The 24392-nt window shown below is 42.4% G+C and overlaps 1 pseudogene; it reads right to left on the reverse strand.

The window, feature by feature from the left end:
* Positions 1 to 24133, reverse strand: part of LOC142768273 (female-specific histamine-binding protein 1-like) — a 45311-nt pseudogene extending 21178 nt beyond the window's left edge.
* Between the last annotated feature and the right edge of the window lie 259 nt (positions 24134 to 24392).

The raw sequence follows: 24392 nt of genomic DNA on the forward strand, positions 1-24392 counted from the left end.
GCCTCGGTACTGAGGTCCTGCTACGGATCAGCTTGAAATATGCAGTGAAAAAAACGTATATTTTTCGAAATTGTAAACAAAAAATCAATATTTCAAGCCAATTTTACAAGTCGAGTTCCTCCCAATAAGCATCCCAGGGTGCAGCACAGAGCGGCTGGCAGTAGGACAGTAAAAAACACTTATTTCTTAGAGCATCTAACTGACTGCACTGGAAGAGAATGTGGAGAAGTGTAATTGGTTCTCCACATCTCTCACACAATGATGGATCACCGGCAGACAGAAGATATGAATGTGTAGAGTACGTAAGTCCTGTCCTTAGCCTTGTGAGTGTTACTCCTGTGTGACGTGATTTTGATAGTGGCAGCCAACGACATGCTTGTGGCTTAATAAAATGTAGTTTATTACTTGTGTGTCTATCCCAAGTTTTTTTTTAGCCAATGACATCTGAGCTTTTGTTTTAAAAAAGGTTTCATGTCTAGTGGAGGGATTGGTATAGATGCATTAGCGGCATTTGATGGCGGATGGAGCGAGCTGGTCTGCCTAAACGTTTCCCTGCATCTCAAGGTTCCCCGGCACCCTGCAGACTACAACATGCTGTTTGGATGAGTAGGCTGTGCGTAGCATTGAATAAAGAAACGCAAGAACAAGATTTTTGTGTTTTTTAAGTGTTTGAAAGCTTTCATCATACTCAGAGAGTCCGTGTAAGTTACCGCTATTTGTAGTTTTATATGTGCAATGTGTTTAACAGCCTGAAGGATAGCATTCGCTTCGCCAGTGAAAATGCTTGTATAAGGGTGCAGAACGCCAGCTTCCGAAAAGGATGGGTCAACGACTGCGTACGAAACTAGTATTGAACTTTGAGGCATCTGTAAAGAACTCAGAATCTGTGTACTTTTGTTGTAGTTATAAGAAGTATGTGCGCATATGTGCGATAGGTGCGTGCTTTGGAATATCTAAAAAAGACACATGAAAATCTACCAATTGCCACTGCTAATGTGACAGGCAGGCTGCGGGAGCCATCAGACGATATTCGAGAGACACACTGGTTTCTTTAGAAAGGCTTCTCACACGAAGTGAATATGTTTGGCACAAAGATGGCCGGTTTACAAACAGAACAGAAGTAGGCATGCCATCAATTGTGAAATTGGAAGGGTGGTCCTTGTCTGTCTTCACTTTGAAGTAATTTAAAAAAAGACATGTAGCATCTCTGTAGGTGGAGGGATTATTCGTTTGATTACACGTGCAGGCTTTCAAAGGGGCTGGTGCGAAAGGCACCCATAAAGAGGGGAAGGCCTAGGTGGTGAATGGTGTCAAGCATCTTTAGGGCGGTAGGTGTCATCGACTGATAGGTTATTGCTCAATATTCCAACGAGTGCGTACGAGAATCCTATACAAGTTCATGAGACACTTTTTCTCACTACCCCATTTAGTGCGTGACAACACCTTTAGAGTATCTATGGCTCTGATGCACTTGTTTTTTAGATACCTATAGTGCGGTATGAAGGTCAACTTGTACAATATCAGGCCTAAGATTTTATGCTCGGCTTTGACAGACACACGTTGACCGTTAAGTTGAATGTCTGGTCCTGAGTACATACCTCTCTTTCGGGAGAACAAGACACACATGCTTTTTTGTGGATTCAGTCGGAATCCATTTTCCTCTGTCCATTTGGAGACCTTATTTAAACCTAGCTGAACCTGCCGCTCACATATTGCCAGGTTGCATGACTTGAAACCAAGCTTAACGTTGTCGACATATGTACAATAGAACATATTGCGAGAGATGGAAGGGTGAAAGAAATCCAGTTTGATAATAAAAAGTATACAACTAAGTACACCACCTTGCAGTACTCCCGTTTCTTGAACAAAAATTTGGGAAAGAACACTGCCCACACGGACACGAAATTTACGATTCGAAAAGTAACTCTCGAATATGCAAAACATTCTACCGCACGTACCCAGGTGAGACAAGACTCTCGAAATGCCAAAACGCCATGTTGTGTCGTAGGCCTGAATATCGAGGAACACGTAGAGGAATTATTGTTTGTGGACGAAAGCATCTCGGATCTCCGCCTCGATACGCACCAGATGGTCGGTGGTGGATCCACCCTCTCAAAACCCACACAGCAATCGGTCGAGCAAATTGTGTGTTTCAAGAAAGTGTAAAAGCCGGTGGTTTATCATTGTTTCAAAAAGTGTACAACGGCAGCTTGTCAGTGCATTGGTTCTATACCTCAAGTCTAAAGCAGGGACCTTGCTATTTATAAAAATGGGAATAATTATAACCTTTTTCCAGGAAGCAGGAATGGTGCCAGAAAGCAGATAGCATTGCATAGTGGGAGTAATGTTTTTTGCCTTTTGAGCGGCAGCTTTTTCATCATTTCATAGACGACACGGTCGTAGCCTGGGACCGAATTACTGCAAAAGTTTAGTGATGTTTCTGGCTCAGCTAAGTTGTAAGGTTAATTGTATGCCTCGTATTTTGTACACTTGCGTTCTAGTTTCTGTGTTTCCATCCATGTTTTATATCTTTGGATAACTTCAGTATAGTGTGATGAGCTAGACACCTGCTTGTAGGGGGCAGCGAGGAAGTTCGCCTGATCTTCCACGCTGTCACCCTGTGTGTTTACGAGTGGGAGTGAATGTACGTTTCTTTCTGCTACCTTACAAACCATGTTCCAGACTTTAGCCTCTTGTGTATATTAATTGATCTCTGATAAGCACTTCTACCAGCTTTCTCTGCTGACCTGCCGACGCGTTCTCCTGCCTTGAGATTTCATTTTCTCAATGCTGTCAACATTTTCAGCTGTCGGTGAGTTCCGAAGCAACCTCTGTGCTTTGTTCTGCTCCTTTCGCGCATTACGACACTCAGTGTTTCACCATGGGACGCGTCGCTTACGAGGCAGTCAAGATGTTTCCGGAATGCACTTGGCTGCTCCATCAACAAGGAAAGCTGTGAAGTTGTGCACAACTTCTTATATGCTTAATGCACAGATATCTGTCTTACATGAGTAATGTTGTAAAGCTGTTCCCAGTCGGCTTTGTATGTCAGCCATTTAAGAACTCGTGAAGGACATTCGTATCATGTTGGTGAACTCAAAACGACAAGGAAATGGTTACTTGTGCAGGGATTATTTATATTTTTATAGGAGTAATGGTACAAGTAAAGGGGTTGCAATACTAAGGTCAATGAAACAGTAAAATGTGTTGGCAAGGTTAAAATATGTTGCCTCTTTCCTATTCTACAGACAAGCACCTGATGAAAAGAGAAACTCTTCGATGAGACGACCTCGTGCATCACATCGGCAGTCAACCCACAAACAACTGTGCGCATTTAGGTCCCCTAGAACTAGAGAAGGTTCTGGTAGCTCAGGTGTTAAAGACAGAAATTCGTGTTTTTCCAGGAGGTGTTGCGGTGGTATGTATAAAGAGCAGATGGTGTCGAGGTTATTCAATAGAACTGCTCGAAGAGCCACTGCCTCTAGAGATGTTAGTAGCGGCACATGAGTACATGCTACTCCTCGAATAACAATAATGGCTACGCCACCAGTTCACGCTATGTCATCATTTCTGTTCTTTCGAAGTATAACAAACTGTCGTAGAAAGTTCATGTTTTTGTGTCTTAATTGTGCTTTTTGTACACATAGCACTGTTGGTGAATGTTCATGTAATAGTTCCAGGATATTATCGAGATTTCTGAGCAGTCCTCTGATGTTTTATTGGGGAATTTGTGTGTCCATGATGTGTTTATTGTAGTGCTGTGGGTAATGAAAGGACTTTTACTTCAAGTCAGAGAGTCCTTGCCAGGTCCCGTTTCGGAAGTTTTCAATTTTCTGGCGCGCTTTAATGAGCTGCGCCGACCCTTCAGCGTCTTGGACGCCGTTGGACTAGCCGCTACGTCCATTGCCTCGGTAGAGGCACTGAATGTCCGCTCGTGGGTTTCGTGCGCAGTTCTGTCTTTTCGGGATTTCTGTTGCCAAAACGGACCTGGGGCAATAGATCCCAATGACTGCTTGCCCTTTGGTGGTGAAGCAGCACTGGCTGCCGCTTCCACTGATGGGGTGGATGGCACTACCGCCCGTTCACTGTGTCTGGTGCGAGGTGGTGCCGCGAACTGTTGTGGCACTGCCCCGGGCCTGCCACGTCCGCAAATGAAGGACCCTGCACAAAAGTGAAACGCTCCTGCCTCCATAAATAAACTTTTTGGTTACTTTCAGTGTTACTATTTCTTTTTCTTATTTCCATGCTAGACATGTGCGAGAGAAGGCTGGGTGTGCACCCTCGCAGTTTGCACACGGGGAGTTTCCTTGCAGCTGTCTGCAGAATGATCATGCGAACGGTACTTAGCACAGGTTTTGCGGCCACAGCATCTCTGAGAGCCGTGACCAAAACGCTGGCACTTGAAGCAGCGCCGGGGGTGGGGAATATACAGTCGGACATTCGACTTCAAATAACCCGTTTCTACATATTCTGGAAACGTGCTGGTACCAAATGTGAGGACTATGTTTTCTGTGGGAATTTTTTTATTATCGCGTCTGATTTTGATTTGTTGTACGTTCACGACATGTTGTTCCCTCCAGCTCTCGAGAAGTTCACTCTCTGACAAGTCGAGCAAGTCTTAGTCAGATACCACTCCTCGCGAGCTGTTAAGAAAGTGGTGTGGGGCGACTGAAACAGGTGCATTTTCGATCGAAGGAAGTTTAGAAAGTTTTTCAGATTGCGCTTTGTTGTATACTTTGAGGAGAAAATCTCCGCTAGCCATTGTTGTAGACTTTTAACCCCAGCCTTATGTTTAGGTAAGACTTTTACCTACTACAAATTGTGAAATTTATCTAGCATTCTTGTTGATTGTTTCACAGTGAATCACATGAAATCGTGGGAAAGTTTCTTGCGGCTTCATGAAAAAAATACTTTCGGTTGATTCGATGCGCCCCCTCTTTGAGTGAGGACGATTTTTAAGTAGGGGAAAGGAGGTAGAAGCCATCCATTAGGAGTTCTTTCGGCAGCCATGCCTGCACCCACCAACAAGCCCAACATGAGGACGCGACAGCTCTTGTGTTCGTAGTAAGGCATGTCAACGTTAGCTGCACACGGCTACATTAGCCGTTTATAATGTGCCCTAGAGAGGACACACACACAAGGTAAATCCTTGCCCCCAGGAAACGTAGAAGTAAATTGAAAAAAAGAAGACAGGATAAATTTAAAGAGGAAAAAGACTGAGATATAGAAAGAAAAGGAGAGATAGTAAAAGGTGACTGCCGATTTTCACTGGGTCTGTCAGACCAAGGGTGCCGTCTACGTGAATCTAGCGAAAAAGAGGTGTGTTGCCTCAAGTGGGCGGCCTTAACGGTCTAATAACCCGGCGTAGGCTCAATCCCAAGTATTCCCTTCTGCCCGGTCATGACAATGCCACGCACGGCTAAGCGTGGGAGGGAGCCAAAACTTCACCTCCGTTAGCTCGAGTCCGTGTTGTCGCTTCACACCAAACGCCTATTTGCGCAGACGCCCCTGCGGGGTGTGCTTTTCATTTAGCTGCGCCAGAAACCAGTTATGAATTGAAGTGATGTTCTACAATGTCGGCGATGGAAAAATATCGGCCCGCAGTACGTCGAGTATATTGGAATATTGGAAGACATTGCTTTTTTACAATACTGTTTACTTGAGTAGCTCGTGTTTTTTTTTTGCTGAAAGAAACTTTTGTACCTCCGACATCCTAAGTTTGGTCAATTTATTACCTTCCCTAAATATTAGAATTGGCAGTTTTTCCTAGTGAATTTAAACAATAATGAATTGAAAATTTCGTTTGTGATGTGCTTATATGCGTGTTTTTTTTGTAGAAGTAGCCAGCTAGAAGCGTAGTGTTTTGAGCCCGGAGCAGGCCGGGGTTGAACATGTGTTTTATTAACTAACGATGCTTGGAAAAATTTATTCTCGAATTTTACTACAAAACAAGGTCATTCAAGTAGAGCTCTAGTGAGAGTTCTTTGTTAGGGGTGACTAAGCTTTCCGTTGAGTGTCCATAAAACGATGCGATTTCCCTATACTCTGTGCCGCAGCTGGCTGCTCAACTTCACATCGCGTCACAGTCATCAATCCATAAATAACAAAAATAAATCGCCTAGAGCTAAAGTGATATCTGTAGTCATCTATCCAGTGACAGATGGTGTACTCCTTCAAGAGTGATCTCATTTCATTCGGAAACCTTTCGAATAACAAGAGAGGTGTAAATCTTCCACAGAAACTTGAAGTAATTCTCCTTGCCGAGAATTAACGACATAAATGTGGATAAGTGACACACTCTCTGAATATGCTTGCCCAGCCGCTGGAATAGTTGATTTAAAAGTAATGATATACCGAAAAACAAAGGCGATATACAATTCCACTCACATGCATCATTGCTTATTACCTTGGCTATGAGTGCCCACAAGCATAGTTCCTGTGCACGGCATGCACTAAGAGATGTATTACTTCAGTAGATATATCAGACTAAAATCAATTTCAATTGGAATACTCTCGTCAATTATATTTCAGTCCAATGTTGAAACGTAGTCATCGCGCATATTCTGCAAGAGAACTTATTCATGTGGTATGCGGATTTTCAACATCTCCGCACACAGCTCCAACACAAAATATTATATGTTTATCAGCCCGACGTACCTACCAGTATTTTTCTTGTATACGCAATAATAAACCATTACTGACTCCAAAGCGAAGGAAAGTGTAACAAACAGCAACAAAGTGGCTGTGCTTCCAAGTGATATAAAGTGCCATGCGGATGTTAAATATCGGCACGCTTCTAGTGAATGACGAATTCACCCAATCAGCTTTGTGCAAATCACATGCTGTAAACCTTCATATCAAGTTAGACAAACATCTAGAAGAATACGCGTAATGGGTGGATGTGACAAGTTAGGCAATATTATTATTTTATTTATTTTGATATGACAGCTACAACAAAGATCCACCATGTAGAGTTGACTTCACAAAGTCCTCTTTCAAGAATGCTCATGACGCAAAAAGCCGGCGCCACCCATCACCTTTCGGGGAGCTTCATTTGGGGTATGTGAGCAAGACGAAGATACAAGTATGGTTTCTGCATTGGCCATTTTGATATATTTATTTCTAACGCTCGCCAATTTTTGTTTGTAGCCCCTTAGGGTCTATGCAGGTCCGCTGTGCATTGTTCGTTAGTCGGCGCAGCTCACGCAATGTGCCAACAATAAACTAAGGTGATGACGATGACCAATAAGTGCTTTACAGACCACACACTCTTTTTGTATTGATTGGAAACGATCTTGAAAGAGCTTCAACCCCTGTAAGGTGAAGCGGCAACGCCAGCAACAACGTGCTGCTACGAAGGCAGAGCACAACTGTGGGCTGTCAATGTATGCTTTAGAGAGCTAACAATCCTGGAGGCGAGAGCTCCAGAAGCAGTGGTAAAACAGCAGCGCGGAATACACTGCTCCCTACCCTAGACTTCAAGTCACGTGAAGCAGCAATAGCACATTGTATATACTTTACTTGAGAAAGGATAAAAATACAGCCAACCACTAAATATTTGATTCATAAAATAAGAGAAGGCATTTCATTCCTTGGAGACGCCAGGAGTCATGAAAAAGCCAAGGAATCAGGGCGTCCATAAACATATATAAGCATCCTGGAAGAAATCTACAGACAATCAGTTGTCACAATAGTGCTCCCTAATGAAATATTCAAATTTTTTATAACGAAGAATGCAAGAAAGATGATGCACAGGGTCAAGAATTTTAAGGGCAGTAGGGGTCGCAGACTGATATGCTATTGCTCCATAGTCTAGGTGTGTATTTATGAGACTTGTATACAAATTGATCAGACACTTTTTGTCACTTCTTCACATAGTATGGGACAACACACTTGAAACATTCATGGCTTTTATGCACTTGTTTTTAGATACATGTGTGGTATGAAGAGAGGCAATGTTGTGTACTTAGCTGCAGACTTTTAATTTTGAAAATAAATTCTTAGCACCGTGAGCTTGGCGTCTAAGATTATGCTCTAAGCATTTGTGTTCAATAGTAACAGAAAGACGCTGCCCGAGCAGTTGAATATCGGTATCGGAATGGATGCCTCTCTTCCAGGAGAACAGTAGACACTTGCTTTTCTGTGCATTCAGTTGTGACCCGCTTTGCTCTGCCTAAGTGGAGACTTTCTTCAAACCAAGTTAAACCTGTCGATCAGAGATGGCAAGATTACAAGACCTAAATCCAAGCTGGACGTTATCGACAAATGTACAGTAAAACATACTGTGACGAATGAACAAGTGCTAAGAATTCATTTTCAAAATAAAAAGTGTGTAGCTAAGTACACAACATTGCATCACTTTTGTTTCCTTGGCAAATTCTTTCGAAAAACAATGCCCACTCGGACACAAACTGTCCGCCTTGACAGGTAACTTTCGATTATGGTAAATATTCTGCCATGCACGCCAAGGTGGGACTGGTCTGTTTTTATACCAAAGCACCGTGTTCTATCGTAAGCTTTTTCAATATCGAGTAACACAGATAGAAAATGTTGTTTGTGGAAGAAAGCGACTCTGATCGGTACTTTGATATGAACAAGGTGGTCTGGTGGATCTACCCTCTCTAAATACGCAGTGAAGTAGGTCGAGCAGATTGTTTGTTTCAAGGAAATAAACAAGTTGGCAGTTTATTAATTTTTCAAAACGTTTGCACAAGCAGCTTGTAAATGCATTAGGCCTATAACTCAAAACTGAGGAAACATTGTTGCCTTCTTTGAAAATGAAAATTATTTTAGGCTTTTTCAGGAAGTAGTGATAGCGCCAGAAAACTAGGTAGGATTGTACAAGCAAATTAGGGAGTTTTGCGTTAAGATTGGTAGGTTTTTCAACATTCCGTGCACCACATGATCAAAACCTTGGGCGGAATGACTGCACGAACTTAGTGATATTTAGAGCTCAGCAAAGCGGAAAGCTTGGTTGATTGCTTCGTGTTTCGTACATTTGTGTTCTAGAATCTGCTTATCAATTCTTTTTTTTGTATCTTTGGAAGGATTCACTATAGTTTGACGAGCTGGACACTTTTTCGAAGTGTGCGCCGAGGTACTTTGCTTGATCTTCCAAGCTGACACTTTGTGTGTTTACGAAAAGAAGTGAATTTACTTGTCTTCCTGCTTTTTTCCTAACCATGTTCCAGGCTGGAACATCCTGTGTATGTGAATTAACGCCTGATACAAAGTTATGCAAACTTTTTCTTCTGGCCTGTCGGCGCGTCCTGCTCCCTTAATACTTTATGTTTTTATATTTTGTAAGATTCTTTGCTGCTGGAGAGTCTCCAAGCAGCCTCCTTGCTTTATTTTGGTTATTGCGTTCATTTCGACACTCACTGTTCTAACAAGCGACATGTCGCCTTGTGGACTGTTCAATTTGTTGGATTCACTTTTTTGCATCATCAATAAAAAGGTCTGTCAAGTGTTACAGCTGCATCTATACTAAGTTGGCATAGGTGCGACCAACTTAAGCGAGTGGCTTTTCTGAAATTTCCCTAGTCCGCGATGTCTGTCTGACATCTGGGAACATGTTAAGGACCTTTGTGGTCACTTCCAAGAAGATAGCTGACCACTTTCAATTGAAGCATGGATAAAAGCAGTGGGGACACATTGCTAAGATTTAGCATGAGTAGTTTTTTTGGTGAGGTTAAAGTATGTTGGTTTGTTCCTATTCAACAGACACTCACCTGAAGAAAAGAGGAACTCTTCGATTAGCCGACCTCGTGCATCGCAGCGAGAGTTGTCTTATAGACCATTATGTACAGTCAAGTCCCCAAGGGTCACATAAACTTCTGGTCGTTTATATATCAGTGACTGGAAACCATGTTTTTTGAGACAGTACTGCGAAAGTACTAAAACAGAGCAGATGGTGTAAACTTTGTTTGAAAAGAACTCCTCAAACAACCACTGCCTCATGGACGTTTGTAGTGGCAGTTTTGTAAATGCTACGCCCTGATCATCTTTAATGGCCATACGACCAGATGAGTCTTCAGCCTCATTAGGGTCCTTTCTGAATATTACACATTGACGTAGAAATTTGGTGTTCCTGGAATGTAGGTGCGTCTTTTATACACATGACACTTTTGGGGTATGTTTATGTAAGAGTTTATAGATATCGTCGAGGTTTTTAAGCAGTTCGCAGGCGCTCAATTGTATTATTTGTGCAACCACTATGAGTGTAAATAATGCTGTGTGAACTAAAAAGTATTGTGTTAGGTCAGGAGACATTGTCAGGATCCGTGATGATGGTTTATGACTTTCTGGCGTGCTCCAAAGTGTCGCGCTTGTCTTTCGACACCGAAGACACCGGAGGACTTGCTTTTGTGCCTATCAGCTCGGACGAGGTGCTCGATGCTTGCTTATGGTTTACGCGTGCGGGCATGGAAGCTTTATGGCTATATCTGTCGAGACAGAAGGCCTTGGGATTTCAGGTCCGGAAGCCTGCAAGCCTTTTGGTGGCGGAAGAACCTGAGCTACTTCCGCTGAGGGGTGATTGGCGCAGTCACCGATCCACTCTGTGTGGTACGTGCGGGTGCCGCAGATTTGCGTGGCACTGCCCCTTTTCGTGCCATCTCTGCAAATGAAGGATCCCGCAAAGGCAGACACCTTCCTAAATGAGATGTTTTCATTTACTTTGAACGTAAGTATATCTTATTCGTGTTTATATGTAGCACATGTGCGATAGTAAGCGGGGTGTCCAACGTTGCAGTTTGCACAGTAAAAGTTCCTTCTTCATAGTTGTCCTAAGCGAGTTCGCGCGAACTACTGTTTGCACAGGTTTGACGGCCAGGGCAGCTCTGAGAGCTGTGGTCGAAATGCTGGCAGCTAATACAACATCGGGGTTTGGTGATGTAGGGTCAGAACTTCAATTTCAAGTTTTTCTTTCGGTTTATTCTGGAAGTGTGCTTGTGCAGAATGTAAGGACGCGGCGCTTTGTCGGTTTCTCTGTTGTCATGGTTGATCCTAGTTACCTGAACATGTGTTAGGTACTGTTCGATCCAGCCCTCAAGGAAATTAAACTCTGTCAGGTCGATTAGGTCTTGATCAGACAGTACGCCTCGGGAAATGTTCAGGGAACGGTGTGGTGTGACAGATACAGTTGTGTTTCCGAAAGAAGTGCGTTTTGAGAGATTTTCGTAGTGAACCTTGTTTTGTGCTTCGAGAAAAAGGTCGCCACTAGCCATTCGTGTAGCCTGATAACCTGTGCCAAGGCTATTGGTGAGGCATTTTGATAGGACAAATGAAGAGATTGCTCTTGCGTTCTTTTCTGTTTCACAGTGAATCAGGTGAAAGTGGGGAAACATTCGTTTGGGATTAGGAAGACATTCAGGACTCCTTCGGAGCACCTCATCTAAGACGGAGGGTGATCAGACAGCTAGGGAAATAGAAAATAGGCCATAAATGTATGTATATTGGGCAGCCATGCCACCATGGTGACGCCGCAGCACAAATAAAAAGGCATGCCAGCGCCAGCTGTACAAAGACACTATAACCCAATAGTATGTGACTAAGAGAGGGCACATGCACAAGGTTGACGCTTGCCGCCTCGAAGGTGCAAGTAAGCGAAAATGAGAAGATGACAGAAAAGATTGAAAAAAAAAGTCGGAGATGTAGGAAGAGAGAGAGAGGAAAATTTGACCGCTGGTTTCCCCTGGGTGGATCAACCCAGGGCGCCGTCTGCGAAGCCGGGGCCAAAAGGGTGTGTTGTCTCTGCCGGGAGGTCTCAAAGGTCCAATAACGCGGTGTCGGCTCAAGCTCCAAGATCCCCTTTTCCCCGGAAACAGAAAAGCCACACATGGCTAAACGTGGGAGAGGTGAAAACCCCAGTTAGCTTGCGTCCATGGTGTCGCTCCACACCAAATGCCTGCTTGCACAGACGTCCCTGCAGGGTAGTTGTACGCGTCAATTTTACTGCAAATAGGTACACTGGTACGTCCGCTGTATTGTGTCTAATCCTCTTTGCGCGAGAACACTAGGTAATACTCAATTGTGTACGCACATATATATCAGACATGCCATAAACATTCTGCATATTTTGACCAGTCGCAAGAGTGAGAAACGGCTATCGAAAAAAATATGCACTAACAGCTGGCATTATGAGGCTGCTTCTACAGAGCATTTGATATTTTTTAGAGTTAAGTTGTGAATTCCTCATTAAACTTTATGTTTCTGCTAATATGCGCATGTCGGCTCCCGGCAGCCAGTCATTGGTATCGAATAAAGACGCAGTTGTCAATTGGAAAGGAACATTGCGCCTTTGTTAACTATTCGACTTGTAAACATGAAGGTAAGCAGCAAGTCCATTGAATAAATGATCATTTTACTAGCAGCTGGACGGGTTCTGGTTGGGTGTAGCAATCAGGAGTTAGCGAGGATAGAAATCAGGAGGTAGCAATTTGCGATCCTCTAGGTGGTTGATCTATAGTTTTTTTTTCGTTTATTGCATCCGTGTGCCCTGTATCAATTCTTTTATAATAAATATTTTATGGTGACTACGCGACCAGTTTTAACGCTATAAACGAGTTCTGCATTGTGTACTTAGCCCCTCCTAGTGATATTCCGCTCCAACGTCTGAGTTTCCAGCGTTATACTTGGCCTCTTATTTGGCCTTGCATAGGACGCTGGTATCTAGTGACGCTGGGATTTGCAATAAGAATTTGATAGGATAAATTGAAAATAGTAATAATTCGCTTTGTTTTGTGTAGCCTTATTTTATGTGTAAACGAGCGAGACACCTTCAGAAGAAGCTGCGAACAATTCAAGCCCATCAAAAAGTAGGTGGGTAAAAACCTTCGATACATGCAAAGAAACGGACATAAATCATTGTGCCTCGAATGCGCACTGAGATATTGTAATTTTTCTTTATTTTACGCGTTAGGTAACGTTTTCTTGTGTATTTTTTTGCTGTTGTTGCAGTAGTAACCACCTCATAGCAGCACCTCCAATTGCTCAATAGAATGGTTCATCACAGCTTTATTCATTTCTCCTGCCACGAGTGGAAGGGTGGACGAGAAGGCGGATTATACGAAGCCCATCAAAAAGTAGGTGGGTAAAAACCTTCGATACATGCAAAGAAACGGACATAAATCATTGTGCCTCGAATGCGCACTGAGATATTGTAATTTTTCTTTATTTTACGCGTTAGGTAACGTTTTCTTGTGTATTTTTTGCTGTTGTTGCAGTAGTAACCACCTAATAACAGCACCTACAATTGCTCAATAGAATGGTTCACGAGTGGAAGGGTGGACGAGAAGGCGGATTACACTGGTCCGCAAGCCCAATGCAATGCCTACAGGCATAGCACCAGCAGGCAGTTACCGGCAGATCAGCGCCTGTCAGCTGCTGCCTGCAGACCAGCGCTAGCAGTACGCCACCAGCTAGCTGGCACCAGTCCCAGTTAAAAAACCCACCAGAGTGTGTTTGGTGTGTTCTGATGTTCTCTGGTGTATACACCAGAACGCGGTGGTTTAATCTGATGAATACTTAAGCGTGGTGTGCAAGCTTCTGGTGGGAAAGCCGACCCGTCGTTGCGTGTCCTGGTGTGACTGTAATCTAGAGAGATTTGTTCTGGTAAAAAAGCCATCACATCGTGCTGTGTTTTGGAGTGAATGTTTTCTGCTGGGTTGTGTACTGATGTGAAATTTGACCCAGTCTGGTTTATCTGTGTGAGAATGCGGACCCAGCGTGGTGTGTTGTGGTAGGATGTGTCTGATGGGTAAACGACACTGGTGTGGTGTATTCTGTTGGGATGTGTTCTGGTAGTGCTTGCGGCTTACTTGGGCTAAGATTTTTTTCAACGGTATACACTCTGGCTTCTACTCTCATAATTTTCTCAGCCAGACTCACTCACCGAAAAATACTGAGCCCAACGCACTCACACTCATAACTCAGTCTGAGCGAACTGATTAGTGAGTTAACTTATAACATAGCTCTTCAAACCATTGAGTCAATGCTCTTTAGCCTCTTCGGCATCTAGTGTTAGTATACACTCCACACACTAAAGCCAGGAAACATGTGCATTATATCTTGAACGTTTGTCGCCCAGCATCTGCAAGACAACCCTGTAAAAGAACTTATGAGGACATAGCAATGCAGTACTGTATTTGCAAACACTGCATCTGGGATCCAACCTACTTTGCTGTTGCATTATATTCGCTGCATGTGTACATTGTTTACATGCAACACGTCATACCTAATGCAACCTACAGTCCTGTAAGAACATCAAGTGTTACTATCGTCTTGTGACGCGATATATACATTGTATACTGTTACATATCTTACTACTATATATTATTGAAACCAAAAAGTTTTTAGGGAATTGGTTTGAAATATAATAAATGCACTCTGAACTATGCACTGTTTTAGGGTGCTATTAAGTATGCCCTTATTGTAAGTCATGCAGATGATTTAAAGAATGAAGATATCCCCAACGTCGTAGTAGGTGCACAAATCGAATTTGGAATGTCTTAGGCAGATGTGTTTTGAGTAGTTTGTAGGTCCCCATGTTGTCTTTGGTAGCAGATGCATCTATTACACAATCTAAACATAAACACAATATATTTAAATGTACTTGTGTTTGTACTGTACTATCTATGACACAAAAGACGAAGAGACAACTACATGGACATAGATATCTAGTACCTGCACATACTTCGCTGGAAAGCAGACAGTAGTTGATTAGGATAAAAAGGCGAAGGCAGAGCCACATTTTGATTTATTTACCACATCAGCAGAACACAATTTTCGTACTGTTTGAAAAACAAAAAAGGTGAAGGCATACATGAATGTCCAATAAAAATAATGCAAAATATTCAAAGTAACAGAGACGTCTGTTTGAAATTTTCGAGATCCTATACCAGTGCAACGTAAAACTGCTCGACATTAAGAAACATTCCATATAAAAAGCAGCCAAAACCAACCTAAGGTAACTCATTAAAAATTGCGAGATATTTCGGATGACCTCTGTCATAAAGCTGCAGACCAGGGCCAAAAAAGCACAACAAGCCAGCTGAAAATACCAGACAAGACTTCTGAGAACCAAGACTAGAAAAATAAATTCACTGACAGGCGCAAGAAATAAAAGGCCCAACACAATTTTTTATGGGGGACTAAGAATGAGTGTTTCAAATCTTTGCAGTTAGGAGATTGCAACTGCATTTCATGCACTTTGCAGGACGAATACGCACAAGAAAATATACAAAAAACGATGCATTCATGCAGTAAATTGGGCTAGTTTGAGCATACTTATCATAATCAGTGCACAAAAAAGTGCACGCCATTTTCAATTGCTCTCATAGATGCCAAAATTTCTATCTGCAACATACTTGATTATGTGCTTCGTGTTGATACTAAGGTTTTTATGCCTTCATGTTTGAAAATGGATGACATGTTTCATCCATTACCTTCAGTTATTAGACAGCATTTGTGTCGTGCAACATCTTGTGTTTTTCTGTGTTTCGTGCACTGATCATATTGAGTATAAATTTAAGACCGAAAACATGGTCTCTAGCAAACAATAAATAAATACTTGGTGCTTGAGTTATACGAATAATAAAAAGCAGACATATAGTGCTGAATACCTAGACATTGACAAGATACAAATATTAACAGGTTCAGCTAGAGAAAAAAGAACAGGTGCATCGTTTAACTTTAAGAAAAAAGCCTTGTACTGTGTCAGATACGGTACAAATCTCATTTACCCATGATAACACACACACACACACACACACACGCACATACACACACACCAGTCTGGCTCTATACGATGCTATTTTGTAGCTAAAACAATGTTATCTTTCACAGAATGGATCTTGTCCACAAAAACCATGAAATAAATGCTAGCAGGTAAAAGTTCATAAATGAATGAAAGTACTCCAATGAAAAAGTTGCTTCAAAGAAGAAACACAGGTAACTTGTTCAGAGAGACCTGAATCAGCCATACTGAGGCTTTGCGGGATTTCAAGACTGGCGATAAAGTCACGTCATTCCGCCTCATATTGAGCACATGGCACATTTTTTACAGCTCGCCATATGTTATACCCTTGCATTTAGGCCAAAGCGAGCTTTTGGAAGTTGATGACAACAATGTTTCCTAATATTCTCAGAAGCTGCTGCAACTGTATCTTCAGTTCCATCAGAATAAAAAACTTCCTTTCTACAGCAGTGCAGAAAGTTCAAACATCTTGGAGAATATGTGCGAGAGCTGTTCTTGAGGCCATGGGTTTAAGCGAGAAAATCGCACGTTGACAATGCTTGTGGACCTGAATCATTTTAGATTTCTGCATATCCCAGAGTTTTTGAAACACATACTAAGTGTACACAAAAACCTCTTGGCCTAATATTGTATTAAGCCACTTTAACAAACAGTCTACTTGGGTCCATGGTAGTCCAGCTGCCACAACGAGCAGCATGGTTTGCAGCTTTATTGTGGAAACGCCAGAAAGATGTACGGATGAATTTTCCACGATGAACTCCAAGAGATCGACATCTGGATTGTTGAGTTCACAGTTTTTTGGGTCGTGCATATCTTCTGCAGTTTCTTTGGCGCATTTTGAGCTATCGGAAAACTATCTGTCTACTTTTTTATTGTTGTCTTGTGCACTGCCCGTTATTCACACCAATACATTCATTGTTTGAAATTTCGGTAAGCTCTTCCCCTATTACCTAGTAAACATGGTTCATTTTTCACGACACTGTCCTCATATCGCTCACCGGAGGTTGGCCCTTTAAGAAAAACAGTTGGAGTGCCATATTTTTTCCTTAATCTACACATCGACATGAAACAAGTTTGAACAGCAAAGTAGTTTGGCCAAAGTGAAGCTTCGTATAAAAGGGAGGACTGCATTGTGATAGCTTGGAAATGTCAGGACAGACAAAGTCGAGTGGTAAAGCAGAGGTGAACCTTCGAAACACGCACCAGGATCAGGTGATGACGAGGTAAGTGGACTTTGAAATGGCAGGCCAGTGTCAGTGTTCACGAGTTGGCCCTTTCAGATCGGGGAGCACCAATGAAGAAGTCACCCGACCTGAGAATCGGCTGGAATGGACAGGTTGCAGAGTCAACTGCGATGTTTATGCAGAGACACAAAAGCTGTATGCTTAGCAAAAAAACTTGGAAACATAAAATACTATAGCCCGAGGAAACGCCAATATCAGCTTGGCAGTTTTGACGGTTTCCGCTAAGAGGAGCTGGCTGGATTTTTCTTTCATTACAGTAGACACATCAACTGTTGTCATCAAGAAGCAACAACGAAAACTAATATACGTGGGCTACAAGGTAGAAAACTTCAACAATCCACACCTCTTTTTATACACCTGTTGGACGACTGACGCCAGAAAATTTTTATATAATGCATTACACAACAGCTTTTGAGACGAGAAGCAATTCAGAACTGGATCTCCGTAGTCTCTGTCTGCTGAGTATGGCAGAGACAAAAAGACACGAAAAACGAGCTGCCAGTACGAGACATAATTTGTCTATCTAGCAACCAAGCAAAGAAAAGCTAATGTCCTCCCACACAGGAATGGAAAAAGCTGTTATTGTTAGATCATTGCAAGGAATTACAACAATACCTTGTTTTGTGCTTAGTTTATGAATAGTGTTATGGTGGAAGAGTATGTACAGTGCCATAGCACATGGTGGTGAGGCAAGCAATACGAGGGCAAAAAAAGGACGTGTGCCGGTAGATTCTGAATGCTGTACATGAAAAGTAAAAATTGCTGAATATGAATTACTTCCTAGCATAACAATGTTATGGTTGTCTCTGCAGCAAAGTCATCCCGAACCTGAAAAACATTCTCCCTAGGGCTCGAAATAACTAGAACTAGTTTTCTCAGCACGCGTGTATTTCGCACTGTGCAATACAATGCCTTCCACATGAATTCCGAAATACTCTCCGACGATTACACTTGCACCAACTCCTTCTGTTATTAGTGCTCGGACAATTTTTCCCGAACAAACTCAACATACAAGCCTATCTCTACTCAGTGCTTTTTTCTGAAATTATCCTGCTGCTTTTTCAAGTACGGTGGCAAGGACACAAGGCGTTTCAGCGACTGCATCACCACATGCCTAGCTATATGCTAAGCAAAAGGTGTTCCTAGGCACACCTTGCCCTTTTTGCTGGAGAAGGCAATGGAGAAATCTCGCAAAAACTTGCGAGATTTCTCCATTGCCTTCTTTAAATGGAAATGTCGTTGTGGACAAGAGTGGTCCAGTCACCCTAACAGATTTCACCAAGTGAAGAAGCTGATAAAAAATTCAAAGTGAGTTCAGTCGTCTGATTTCACCAAGTGAAGAAGTTTATGGGAAGTGAAAGGCTGAGTGGCTTCAGCATACGGTATGAAACCTCCTGAACAAACGCCTGCAAGAATCTCTGAGCAATAAAGGTATGAGACTCCTCGACTGTTTCCTTCAGTTGCATATAGATGCTTTCAGAAAACAACATGAAAGGCCGGATGTACCTCGGTGGAATAATGCCATCGAGACGAGGGACACTCGTCTCGATGGCATTACATTACATTAACAAAAATCTGGCAAAAGCCAGAATTTTTGTTAAGTTGCCTTGGAGAAAGCCCTTTCTAAATTTGACCTTGGCAGCCTTGTGAAAATAGCCGATCGGTAAACCTTATCGATGCGCTCCTTGAACTCCGCTATTCGGTGCCCAATGTAGAAGGCTCTGCCAGTGGAAGTCAGAAAAAGTTTCGTGATCAGCTGGGTGACGCCTACAAGAAAGCAATGCATGAAGTCTGGCAGCAAATCCCAGACGAAGTTCAACGATGTCTGCTTGGTAACAGATGTCCCCTCTATGCCAATTACTCAGGTTCCTCCTTGCGGAAAGAGACGTTGCCAACAGCACCACATCGTGGCACCTCTTGACCATGGCCACTCCTGCAAAAAATGTCTACCTTTAAGATTAGTTACTTTGTGAAAAAAAACACCAAGAACAGCCATAGTATCCGCTCAACTGTTTTGTATTCAGCAGAGCAGATTGTGCGCGCAAGTTGACAACGCAACACATAATTTTTACAGCAGAGTGAACAAGTTGCTGTCCGAATGAACATGTTAGTTCCCCCGGACCTAGGAATTTCTCAAAAAAGACCTTTTGAGAAAATGTTATCAGGTGGACAATCATTGCTTAACCAAGCTGCTCCATTCAGGATGCTGCTTCAATGAAGAGACATAGCCCACACTTTCAATGAAACCTGAATTGGCTGCATTTGAAGACTGGCTGCATTTGAAGACCTTTGCTGCATTTGAAGACTGGCAAGTCACAAGTTTATAGAGGTGAAGCCAAGGCACCCCGCCCTATATTGAGAACATAGCAACATCTTGTAGAGCTCTCCAATAGGTAAAATCTAAGAAAAAACGTTCACTGCCAGATATGTCTGCAAAAAGTTGGACAAAGTTTTCTACGATGCACCAAGCAAATCGCATCAATATCACGTTTCGCTGTTTCTTTGTTGCAGATCATTTGATGCAATTGAAGCTGTACCTTGTCTTTGTGGTTTGTATTCGTATAGCATTAGTGAGAGAATATGTATTGTGCTATAACACATAGAGCTCAGGCATGCAATATCAAGAATTACCAAAAAAAAGGCTCACAATATTGTAAAAATTGCTGTCACGAGACCCTCGCCATTAAAGTACGTGGCACGGCATGAACACAGTTACATTATAACAGTTTCAGAGTAAAAAAAAAGACGTGTGTGGTACACAAGCTCTCAACAATAAAAAAACGAAAGAAGAACTCTGCAGTTTCTGATCTATTAGGCCATGAGAGATACAAAGCCAGTGAGGGCTAGGAAATAGACCAACCAATGATTTCATCCACGTGACCACACGCTAGCATGCAAGGTTTTCTTGTAGATCACTTCCGAGTGCAAAGACATCGAAACCAAACTAAAACTTTAGACCAACACAGTACAAACGACATTAGTGGCCAACATCAGAACTACACCAACAGTGCTCATCTTCTGTAACTAAAATTAGAGCACATACAATTCTTCCACTAAAAAGAAAAAAAGGAGCTATTTGTACACATATGGACAAGACCTCTTCAACATTTACACTGTTGTAAAATGCACCATCTTAACTGGCAAAGACATCTTGTATATTAAGATAAATAGTACGATACATTTAGTCCCTTTGAAAAATATTTTGAATTCTGGCTACAACAAATGTTTCTTCTGGTAGACAAGAACACATGGTGAAGCCACGTTGCTTTCATGCGAAAGACACTGCCCTACATGTACCGGCGGATGCTCGATGGTGTACATAAAAGGCAAAAATACGGCTCCCGTATAACTTCCCGGCAGAAAAATATTTTGGTTGTCCCTGCGGCAAAGCCACTCTGTACCTGAACAAAATTTTCACTGTGGTCTTCAGAATAACTAAAACATGTTTTCTCGGCACGCGGGTATTTTTCACTCTGCTATGATGCCTCCGACACAAGCCCTGAAATATTCTCCAAAGGTTACACCTATACCAACTGGTTCCGCTATTAGTGCTTGAACAGTTTCCTCCAAAACACACAAACACAGAAGAGCACCTAATACACAAGTCTGGCTCTCCTCAGTACTCTTTCTTGAAATTAGTGTCTGTTGCCTTATCAAATATGGTGACAGAGTTAACAGGCATTTAGGCGACTCTATCACCCCGTGCATAATATACGTTCAGTTATCTGTATAGGCACACCTTTTCCTGTGGAAACAAACTTCAAAACCTCTTCAATGCCTTATTCAAATGGAAATGTTGAAGTGACCCACAGTGGTCCAGCCATTCCTAACAGATTTCGCCAAGTGAAGAAGCTGGTGGACATTAAAAGTCGTAGCAGCTGCACCATACAGTACGGAAACCTCCTGAACAGACCCCTGCAACAAACTCTGAGCAATAAAGGTCTCGGACTTCTCAACAGTTTTTTTCAACAGCATGAAAACACTTTCAGAAAGCAAGATGAAAGGCCTGATGTACCTCGGTGGAAGAATGGTATCAAGGCATGGGACACTGTAATACAAAAGCCAGACTTTCTATTCAGTTGCCTTCCAGAAGGCCCTTTCTGAAAGTAGCCTTTGCAGCCTTGTGAAAGAAATTGGTGGGCAAACTTTCTTTATGCGCTCATTGAGCTCCTCAATGTTGTTCCCAATGTAGAAGGCTTTGCAAGTGGAAGTGAGCCTAAGCTCCATGATCTCCTGGGTGACTCCTCTAACAACTCAATGCATGTAGTCTGGAGGTAAACTCCAGACAAATCCAGCGATGTCAGCTTTGCAAGAACAAACGGTCCCTTTATGCCATCAATCATTCAGTTCCTCTTTTGCAGCAAGAGACATTGTTGATAGCACCACATCATGGCACATCTCTTCCATGTCCGCTCTTTCGTAAGAGTACTTGACAGCTTCTGAAGGATAAATAATACCGCCTAGTTTGGTTCGACTTAGTTGAATAACATTGAAGCCTTTATAAGAGACATTGCTCTAACAGACACTTGTGTATAAGAAACAACATTGCGCTACAAAAAAATAGGTTTTGGTAAGATATTGCTTTATTAGTATGCTGCTTATAAGAGAAACCTCACAAATTTAGCCTTCAAGCCGCAAGGTATTCAAGGCGTTCTTGGACAGTTTTGTGACATCAAATCTTGGAGATAGCGGACATTTTTGCTACTATAAGGCAGACTCATTAAACAGAACCCGTGGAACTATACTTTCAAATTAAAATGAGCTCTATTACCTGAGCAATGAACAAATATGCAAAATAAATGTATTAAAGCAGTTATGTCACAGTCAATTCCAATCAAGTAGCAGTTCAGTTCAATAGATTTTTGTCAACTGAGAATGCGCTATTCCTGAACACCACCCTGATAACACGCAGCGCTGTGCTTCAAATGAGCCACAAATGGCCATCTCCAAGCATCTGATGCCTGCAGATGCCTTAGATCTTTTGATCACATATAGTTTATGCATATGCACAGCGGATAGTGGAAGCTCGCGATGCTAGCTGCTGTGTGTTTCATTTTGCCTAATGCATGCAGACCCTCTACCTCTTGCTTCCAAGGTCGTGGATAAGCAGAGGTTAATATTAAGACTGCTACGCGCCAATACTAAGCAATGTAGAAAATTCTTGATCTTCCAGAAGAGCTCCTTTCTGCAGGCACCAAGAACAGCTCTAGTACCCGTTAAACTATTTTGAATTCCGCGAAGAAGCTTGTACGGGCGAGTCAACACAGCAGCAAGCAATTTTCACGACAGAATGAACCACTTGCGGCACAAATGACCACGTTTTCTTTCCGAGACCTTGAAACGTGTCAACAAAGACCTTCAAGAAAAGGTTAGCAGATGGAAGTTCTTTGCTGATCCAAAGTCTTCCAATAAGAATGTTCTTCCAGTGAAGAAGCACAAGTAACTCATTCAGTGAGACCTGAATCAGCCATATTGAGCATTTGCTGGACTTAAAGAATAGTGAGCTATCAGTGTTCAGAGTTAAATTCAGCCTCATCTTGAGCACATGGCGCATCTTCTTGTAAAGCGCACCATCGCTAATATCATTTATTCGGTCCGAGGAGGTTGAAGTGAGCTTTTGCAAGTTGTTGCCAACAATGTTTCTCGTTGTTTTGAGAAGCTGCTGCAACTGTATCTTCAGGTACATCAGGATAAAAAACTCCATTTTTTCAGCAATGCAGATAGTGAAACCAACTGGGAGTAAATCCGACATAGCTGATCATTGAGGCCTAGGGTTTCAGTCAGAAAATTTCACGTTGAGCAATACGTGTTATCTGAACAATTTTAGATTTCTGCGAATCCCAGAGTTTTCAAAATCCATACTTAGTGGACGGAAAACCTCTTGGCCAAGTATTGCATTGAGCAACTTCAACAAGCCGTCTATTCAGATCCATGGTAGTCCCGCTGCCACAACAAAAGTTAGTACCAGCAGCTTGGCTTGCAACCTGCTCGTGGAAATGCCAGGAAGATGTACAAATGTATTATACCCAATAAACTCCGAGAGATCAACAAAAGGATCGTTGACGTCACGGTCTTCTGGGTCTGGCCCATCAGCTGGACATTCTTCGGCACACTCTGAGCCGTCAGAAAACTGCCTGTCCATCTCTGCATTGTTGTTCTGTGCACTTATTCTGTCTTCCAGACCAATATATTCATTGTTTGAAATTTCGGGAAGCTCGTCATCTGTAACAAGGGAGCTATCTTGTGAACCTGGCCCATCTTCAAGCAGGACACTGTCATGAGATGGCTCACTGGAGGTTGTCTGCTGGGAAACAAAAGATAAAAAACAATACAGAAATGAGCCAATAGCCTGGCACAGCGAGTTTTGGTTCTCTCATACATGGAACCAGGCAAGACCTATAAACAAAACAAACAAATTACGAGTGTCACAACTGGTATGAGCGGGTGCTCAAATTAAACTGGCCATGTGGTGAAAAATCTTATACAAAGAATTCTGACAGATTTGACGGAACAAGCACTTGTTTTGTCGTACCATGCAAGCAGTCTCTTTTAGCACTACAATCACAATGCCGTGAAATCTTCAACAATTCACCCAGCATAAAACGTGTAAAGCAGTGGTGACATGCTTGGTATGTGTGTGTTTACAGCATAAGCGCGTTGGCTCGAATTTCATGAGACCGAAGAAACCGTCTGAATTAATCAAAGGCAGCATAATTAAAATTGTCGAGAAAACAATGAGCAAATGGGTGTTTCATCAATAGACTAATTTTCCTGAGTATGCAAGTCGTTTTGCATAAACAAGCCAAAGACCACAGTAATTGTCATTTGCAACGTTTCATTTGACAAAGCGCAATTGTTTGTTGTTTCGCGCGTAATTTTTCGTGCGTGTCTGATATTAGTGTTTGCTATATCAACTAGCCCAAGATTAAGCACTTCAGACTAGAAGAACAACACCATGTAGATTGGAATTGTCGCTTGTACAGTCTGCGTGGCTCGTTTATTCCGCCTTTATAAAAGCAATTTTCTGCATTTCACGATGACCAAAGGCAAGACTAACGACCCGCCTTGATGAATCAATGGTTATGATGTTCTGCTGCTGAACCAAAGGTGGTGGGTTCGACCTCAGTCGCATTTCGGTAGATGCCTAATGATAGAGGCCAGTTTACTGTGCGTTGTCAGTGCATACTAAAGAACACTGGATTGTCGGAATTTCCGGAGACCCTCCTCCCCCCCCCCCCATCTCTCTAAACGCGTACACACCTCCAAGCCGAGAGACTAGTTGGCCATACAGCGCGGCACAGGCGAGGGACAAAAATATAATTGGGTGCACGTTTACCCCACGCTCAGCTTCGTCGGCGCTGCACGTTCAGCTGATGGTATTAGCTTACCAA

The sequence above is a fragment of the Rhipicephalus microplus genome, chromosome 8 (assembly GCF_043290135.1).
Source record: "Rhipicephalus microplus isolate Deutch F79 chromosome 8, USDA_Rmic, whole genome shotgun sequence".
Lineage (NCBI taxonomy): Eukaryota > Metazoa > Arthropoda > Arachnida > Ixodida > Ixodidae > Rhipicephalus > Rhipicephalus microplus.